The sequence below is a fragment of the Lissotriton helveticus genome, assembly GCF_964261635.1.
Source record: "Lissotriton helveticus chromosome 1_1 unlocalized genomic scaffold, aLisHel1.1 SUPER_1_unloc_64, whole genome shotgun sequence".
Taxonomy (NCBI): domain Eukaryota; kingdom Metazoa; phylum Chordata; class Amphibia; order Caudata; family Salamandridae; genus Lissotriton; species Lissotriton helveticus.
Window position 1 is genome coordinate 993,229 of NW_027611708.1, and position 7,901 is coordinate 1,001,129.

The following is a 7,901-nucleotide window of genomic DNA, read 5'->3' on the forward strand; positions in this document are numbered from 1 at the left end:
CTGGCAGCGACCACGCCAACGCTGATGGCCTGTCCCGGTTTTTCCGCCTCGACGAAGAGAGTCCCCAGGAAGATGGGTGACTCTCCCCGCCTTCAGCTGGAGGGGACGTGTGTTGGACACGGCCTCGTGGCGTGGTCCGACCCCTCCCGCATGGCGGGCCCAGGACGACATCGGCCCACTGTCAACCCCCCTGACACGAACATTTACGAACCCTCGGCGAGAGCAGCCTCCCCGGCAACCTACGGCTCGCCCCTTCCGGGGACTCCGGCGGACCCTGCTCACCAACACTGCCGGTCTGGCGACCATGCCGGGCCACCCCTGTCCGGCCCGACTCCATCTTGGGCCCATCACGTCATGAGCACGTGGCCGCAGCCATCCCTGGCCCCGGCCCCAGCGACGCCCCGACATCGAGGCACCAAGATCCTCCCAGGTGGCCGAGTGGCCACTCGACGAGATCCCGGAGGAGGGGAGTTTCGATGGGCCTCCAGCCGTCCCCGGACGCCTGGTATCGATCGCCCTCCGGCCTCCCTGGGCGCTGGCTCCACCCCCCTGCTGGGTGTCTGGACACCTTCATCCCGGCCCCTCTGACCCCCAGGCGCGAGGGTCCGGACATCAAAGACCTCCAGACCTATATCTGGGCCAGCCCTGGATTAGGACTTCAGTTGTATCTTGGAGTCGAAGCCCTGCTGACCTCGTCGCGGCTGATCCTGATCCGAACTCTTGCACCTGGAACCTGCGAGGCCCCGCTGACGCTGTCGCAGCCTGACCGAACGGAACTACCATCGAGCCCCTGCTGACGCTGTCGCGGCCTGACTAAGCTGAACCATCTTCGAGGCCCTGCTGACGCTGTCGCGGCCTGACCGAACTGAACCACCTTCGAGGCCCTGCTGACACCGTCGCGGCCTGACCCCTTGAACTATCCACGCACCAGTGGGTGCCAAGACTGTCCCGCTACCTCCTTCCCCCGAGACCAAGACTTTATGGATCCCTCGATCCTTGCCTACTATCCTGCCAAGAACTTGCCTTGCTTACTTATATAAAGATTCTTGTGAATATCCCTCCTGTGTGGTGTCCCTCTGTAAGTTATGTTATGTTATTTAAATTTGTTATGTTATTTAAATTTTTATAGCGCACAGCTGCCCCAGCAAAGGGGCGTCCTGGCGCTTTGACAGACACTATAACATAACACACAGTAAAAGAAAGAAATTAACCAGACACAGGAAACAGAAAAGTTTTAATCGCCTGCCTGAAGGCGAACAAGTCTTCAAGAGCACGGATGTGTACCGGGAGCGAATTCCATAAGCCTGCCGCTAGCACCCTAAAGGAACGGCCACCCATTCTGCTCAGCTTAAAGCGTGGACAGACAGCCAGATGGAGCCCCTCCGATCTCAAGGATCTCGAAGGCACATAGGGCGTGAGTAGATTGGCAAGTGCCGGCGGCGAAGAAGATTTCAGAATTTTAAAGGCCAGACAAAGCGCCTTGAACTTGATTCGCTGTCTGACCGGGAGCCAATGTAAGGCTGTGATGGTGCCAGACACTGAACAGTGTCTGGGGAGGCCCACAATGGCTCGTGCCGCGGCATTTTGTACTCTTTGGAGCCTAGAAGCCTCCGCTTGATTCACCCCTAACAACAGTGAGCTGCCGTAGTCCAGCCGAGATAGTATTGAGGCCTGGACCACAAGCTGTCTAGTAGGGGGATCGAAGTATTTTAAAACCGGCCTAGTACCCCGCAGAATTCCATAGCACGTGGCAGCCACCTTCTTGGTATGGTCCCTGAAGGTGAGCGCCGAGTCCAACCAGATTCCTAGATTTCTCACTCCAGCAGCTGGAATAGGAGTGACACCTAACTCTGATGGCCACCACTGGTCACCCCATAGCTTAGCGTGCTTCCCTAATACCAACACCTCCGTTTTGGTGGCATTCAACTGAAGGCAGTTGGTGCGAAGCCAGCTTGCAACTGCCAAAAGACCCGCACGGAATCTGGGGGCCTCCACCTCAGGGTCTCCACTAAGTGTCACCGCCAGCTGTGTGTCGTCCGCATATGAGGCCATCGTAAGACCCCACTGTTTGACGACACCAGCTAACGGTTTCACATAGAGGTTGAACATTGTAGGGCTCAACGAAGATCCCTGTGGTACCCCCAGCTCCAGGGGAAAGGTGGCGGATTGGCCCGGTGGTATAGCCACTTTAAAAGAACGATCCGCCAGAAAAGACCGAAACCACTGGAGAGCGATATCCGTCACTCCTGCCTCCTGTAAGCGTTGGATCAGTATGTGGTGGGACACAGTATCGAAGGCAGCGCTTAGATCTAATAGTATAAGCGCTGCAGTATGACCTGAGTCCAATACCTAGCGAAGATGTTCCGTGATGTAGAGTAATGCCGTCTCGGTACTGTGTCCCGACCGGAAGCCGTTCTGACTGGGATCCAAAATCTGGTTACGAACCAGATGCTCAGACAGAGCAGAGTTGACATGGGCTTCTGTTACTTTAGCGATCCAAGGCAGCAGGGAGATAGGTCGATAATTTTCTGGCAGCCGGGGGTCGGAGTTGGCTTTCTTTAGTATGGGAGTGACCACTGCCTGTTTCCATGCCGTGGGCACCGTTCCACCAGACAGTGACATATTGATAAGATTCAATATGGGGTCACGGCATAGTGGGGAAAGTGTGTTAATAAAGGCTGGCTTTAACGGGTCCGCAGGGGAACCTGACTTGACCCTGAGGCTGAGCTTGTCAAAGGCCTCAATCGACAGTTCAGGTAAAAAAGCCAGGGGCTCAAAGTCCGTCATATCAGGGACAGTAGCCTCTCGATCCTGGTGGAGTGTGTCGAACCCATGGTAGATTTTTTTCACTTTCTCCACAAAAAAGGAGGCCAGTTTATCACAGTGGGAATCTGTGCAAATCACCTCTGATGAGGATCTATTTTTCATAAGGTCCTTCAGTACCTTAAAAATCAGTTTTGATGGGTTGGGGCTGGTGGCAAATTCGTGAGCGTAAAATGCGGCTCGTGCTCTACAGATGGCTCTATGATAGAGCTTCAGCTCAGTAAAATACCGAGTTTTCAGAGCAGGGTCATAGGAACGTCTCCATTCCCTCTCTGTTTTTCGGCACGATTTTTTCAATTCTGCGAGAGACTCATTATACCAGGGACTAGGTGTTTTTGTCCGGCCTTTCGACCACCGTAGAGGTATAAGAGAATCCAGGGCATCGGTAATCCAAACACAGAACTGTTGGTAACCTTGTTCCACATTAGTGAAAGTGCTCAAAGGTTTCCGCTCCAGTATACCGTAAAACTCTTCCAACGTAAGCTTGTGCCAAAGCCTTTTAAGGATAGGCCTGTCCATAGACATAAAAGGCTTATCATGGACCGGACAAAGGGCTTCTACTAGCAGATGATCAGTCCACCCCATCAGCCTCGGATCTGACAACCTTAACCCGTCAAGTGTGGAAAAAAAGGGGTCAAGAATGTGGCCTCCAGAGTGGGTTGGAAGGGTGACAAGCTGAGTAAGTTGGAGAGCTTCCAAATCCGCCAGCAGGGAGCTCACGGTGGTGGATGACCCATTGTCAAAATGGATGTTGAGGTCCCCCAAGATGTTAAAATTAGCACAACCAAGCGCTATGGGACTGACCATATCGGCCAGTGCGGTAGTGTGATTGCTCTGCTGTTACGATTGTAGGAGAGGAGCCTCGCCAAGGAGGCCTCCCTACGGCGCTCGGCCTTTTCCATACAGAAAGGTGGGTCTTGGGTGGGGCAGTCAGACACCTTCTGTCTCCCCTGGGATCGCCTTTCCAACAAGCGTTTTTACAGTGCACCCGCCGTCCCTTTTTATCCTCACAAAACCCTCACAATGGTTATGAGATTTGTATAGTAATTTAACATGCCTAAAACTGACAAAATACTCTTTATATTTCTTTTTCCCTTTTCTTCCCATTTATAAATGTAAATGTTTTATGTACAGTATTGTGACTAAAGGCTTAGTTTAAATATAATGGTTAAGACAACAACTGTCATTTCCTGTCCTGATGATGATGCCCTAGATTAAAATACCCAGGAAAGGAGTAAGGCCCCTTTTGGACAGGACTTTGGTAGGGCCGTAATAAGTTTAGGAAAAAAGGGGGATTACCAAAAAAGTCCTATTTTTTAATTAGAAAAAATCACTGCAAATACCTTTAGTGATTTGGGTTATTTATTTACCCAGTGTTATTTCTTTGATTTTTTAGGAAATGCCAAAAGATTCCCTCTTGTTTTATGGAGAATCATACATAAGCTTATACACAAATATTAAACATATTTACACAACATAAAAATAATCAAACAAATGATCACACATATAACATACGATATGTCATTGGGCCATTCAACATTGTATTGATAAACAAGTAATGTACACTGGTCAATGCCTATGCCACCAATTATTTTAAGCATATGTACTCGACCATCAGTATTGACTAGTTTTGAATGTTATTTAACATCAAACAAATTGACTCAGCCGACGCGTTTAAAGCCACGTTTTTCTCCTTTACGGGCTTTCATCAGGGCTTCTTAATTCAAGAAGTTTAGACATATCTACAATAAAAAAATGACAAATCAACACCATTGTCACCCTCATCCTATTTTCATCCGCAATTCACTACCTATTCAGGCTATCCGTACCTTTCATTAGTAAATCGACCACTCAATCACTTCATCTCAGCAAGACCGACCCAGAGCAGCAAGATGACCCCTACAAAGACAAATCCCTCAACTATTTTTACTAAACCTTCATCAACTACCTTGCACCTGCACAGAAGTTTTCATGACCCTGCGACACGTACCTGGTGCCTTGGTATTGAAGCATCTCTTTATGCCTTCATAGATTCTTCTGTTTCATTGTAAATAAAACCTTCCTACAAAGGAACCAAACGGAAAGACCACTTAATTTATAAGGTCAGCTCATGTTTCAAATGCTTATGGTCCGTATTAACTAATTATTTACCTTCATAGAATAATGTGCCGCCCTTTGTTTCGTTTCACTCAAGGAGCAAGGGCATGCACTTCTCACTTCGCTGTGGCTTCTCGCTTACCTACAACAAAAAACCGGAGTCCTTAGTGTTGATAATAAAGGGAGACTGCCAGGAATACTACTCGTGAGCGCTATCTTGTTTGCATAACTACCGCCGCATTCTTTGGCTTTTACCTCACGGCGTGAATCGTCTCATTTCCAAAACGGGTCTCCTCGCGACTTGCCAGATGCCGAACCCGTCTCCTCGCAATCCCGAAAAGCTCCGGAAGACACTTTTTTAATTACTTCCTGTTACTTGCACCTTACGCGCTGCGCGCATAGCCTTATGGGACTTATAGTTCATATGTGAATCGAGGCTCCATGTGTGTTCAAGGAGTTATGTATCCTGACTTCTCCACCAATGGTAATGAGTCATTACAATTGCGCACGTTCTAACGGCATACTCACAGCAAACTAGCTTTCTTCGTTAATACTTTGCCTAAGCACTACGGGATTAATCCCTTTCGCATATTGCTGGTCTGGGCGGTCTCACAAAAGCAATTTGGTTTACAAATAAAGGTGATTTTCTGAGGTCTATATTCTCATTTCCAGTCTGACACATTTTGTCTGTTGACAGATTTGTTATACAAAAAGCATCTTTACATATCTTATGATCACTACAAGACACATTAAATCAAGATGTTACATTTTAGATAATTCTGACATTTCATTCAAGCCCGTCAGCACACTATTATACTTCATTATTAGATTTGCTTCCTTGGCTAGGAGTTTAACTTCCACATCCCCTGTCGTACTAGAGCTCAAATCTTTTTTTGTTTCCTTTGGAAAGACATCAGCCCTCACTAGTTCTTGCCCTATGCTTTTATTCTTCTTCATGGCAAAAAGTGGTTTCGGAAATTGCACTTCCTGGTTTTCCAGTAAATGCCAATTGCGTAGGATGATCTGTTTAAAATTATTAGTGGCAGGGCTAAACGTGGAAACGCACACTAACCGATCCAGCTTAGGTTTTTCTTTCTTTTGGAGCAACGCCTCCCTTGGCGTGCACCATGCGCGCTTCTTGGCGTGTTTGAGCATTTGTATGTATGTATTTGATATGTAAAGATGCTTTTTGTATAACAAATCTGTCAACAGACAAAATGTGTCAGACTGGAAATGAAAATATAGACCTCAGAAAATCACCTTTATTTGTAAACCAAATTGCTTTTGTGAGACCGCCCAGACCAGCAATATGCGAAAGGGATTAATCCCGTAGTGCTTAGGCAAAGTATTAACGAAGAAAGCTAGTTTGCTGTGAGTATGCCGTTAGAACGTGCGCAATTGTAATGACTCATTACCATTGGTGGAGAAGTCAGGATACATAACTCCTTGAACACACATGGAGCCTCGATTCACATATGAACTATAAGTCCCATAAGGCTATGCGCGCAGCGCGTAAGGTGCAAGTAACAGGAAGTAATTTAAAAAGTGTCTTCCGGAGCTTTTCGGGATTGCGAGGAGACGGGTTCGGCATCTGGCAAGTCGCGAGGAGACCTGTTTTGGAAATGAGACGATTCACGCCGTGAGGTAAAAGCCAAAGAATGCGGCGGTAGTTATGCAAACAAGATAGCGCTCACGAGTAGTATTCCCGGCAGTCTCCCTTTATTATCAACACTAAGGACTCCATTTTTTGTTGTAGGTAAGCGAGAAGCCACAGCGAAGTGAGAAGTGCATGCCCTTGCTCCTTGAGTGAAACGAAACAAAGGGCGGCACATTATTCTATGAAGGTAAATAATTAGTTAATACGGACCATAAGCATTTGAAACATGAGCTGACCTTATAAATTAAGTGGTCTTTCCGTTTGGTTCCTTTGTAGGAAGGTTTTATTTACAATGAAACGGAAGAATCTATGAAGGCATAAAGAGATGCTTCAATACCAAGGCACGAGGTACGTGTCGCAGGGTCATGAAAACTTCTGTGCAGGTGCAAGGTAGTTGATGAAGGTTTAGTAAAAATAGTTGATGGATTTGTCTTTGTAGGGGTCATCTTGCTGCTCTGGGTCGGTCTTGCTGAGATTAAGTGATTGAGTGGTCGATTTACTAATGAAAGGTACGGATAGCCTGAATAGGTAGTGAATTGCGGATGAAAATAGGATGAGGGTGACAATGGTGTTGATTTGTCATTTTTTTATTGTAGATATGTCTAAACTTCTTGAATTAAGAAGCCCTGATGAAAGCCCGTAAAGGAGAAAAACGTGGCTTTAAACGCGTCGGCTGAGTCAATTTGTTTGATGTTAAATAACATTCAAAACTAGTCAATACTGATGGTCGAGTACATATGCTTAAAATAATTGGTGGCATAGGCATTGACCAGTGTACATTACTTGTTTATCAATACAATGTTGAATGGCCCAATGACATATCGTATGTTATATGTGTGATCATTTGTTTGATTATTTTTATGTTGTGTAAATATGTTTAATATTTGTGTATAAGCTTATGTATGATTCTCCATAAAACAAGAGGGAATCTGTTGGCATTTCCTAAAAAATCAAAGAAATAACAATGGGTAAATAAATAACCCAAATCACTAAAGGTATTTGCAGTGATTTTTTCTAATTAAAAAATAGGACTTTTTTGGTAATCCCCCTTTTTTCCTAGATTAAAATACGGCATCGAAACGTCGTCGACCTCTGAACCCCCAAATGCAATATATGACTGAAATATTATCATTTGCAGTGGAGTGTTATAATGAAATTTTAAATCTGTAACAACTGATTAATAGTATACAGATGCAATTTTTGCTTTGCCCTCTTGGCCACTATTGTTTTGTTGTCTTGTCTTGTCTTGTATTGTATGGGTCACGGCTGTGCCCACTTGATACTAAATGGTTCTTCCATTTTCATAATTATCGTTCTAAATCAA

At 46.1% G+C, this 7,901-nt stretch overlaps 1 long non-coding RNA gene across 1 annotated transcript; it reads left to right on the forward strand.

Moving 5' to 3' along the window:
- Nucleotides 1-6,496: 6,496 nt before the first annotated feature.
- LOC144806342 (uncharacterized) lies at nucleotides 6,497-7,383 on the forward strand. The gene is made up of 5 exons (XR_013605772.1): nucleotides 6,497-6,564; nucleotides 6,677-6,764; nucleotides 6,854-6,925; nucleotides 7,017-7,086; nucleotides 7,174-7,383. It is a non-coding gene; the product is annotated as an uncharacterized LOC144806342 (long non-coding RNA).
- The last annotated feature ends 518 nt before the right edge of the window (nucleotides 7,384-7,901 follow it).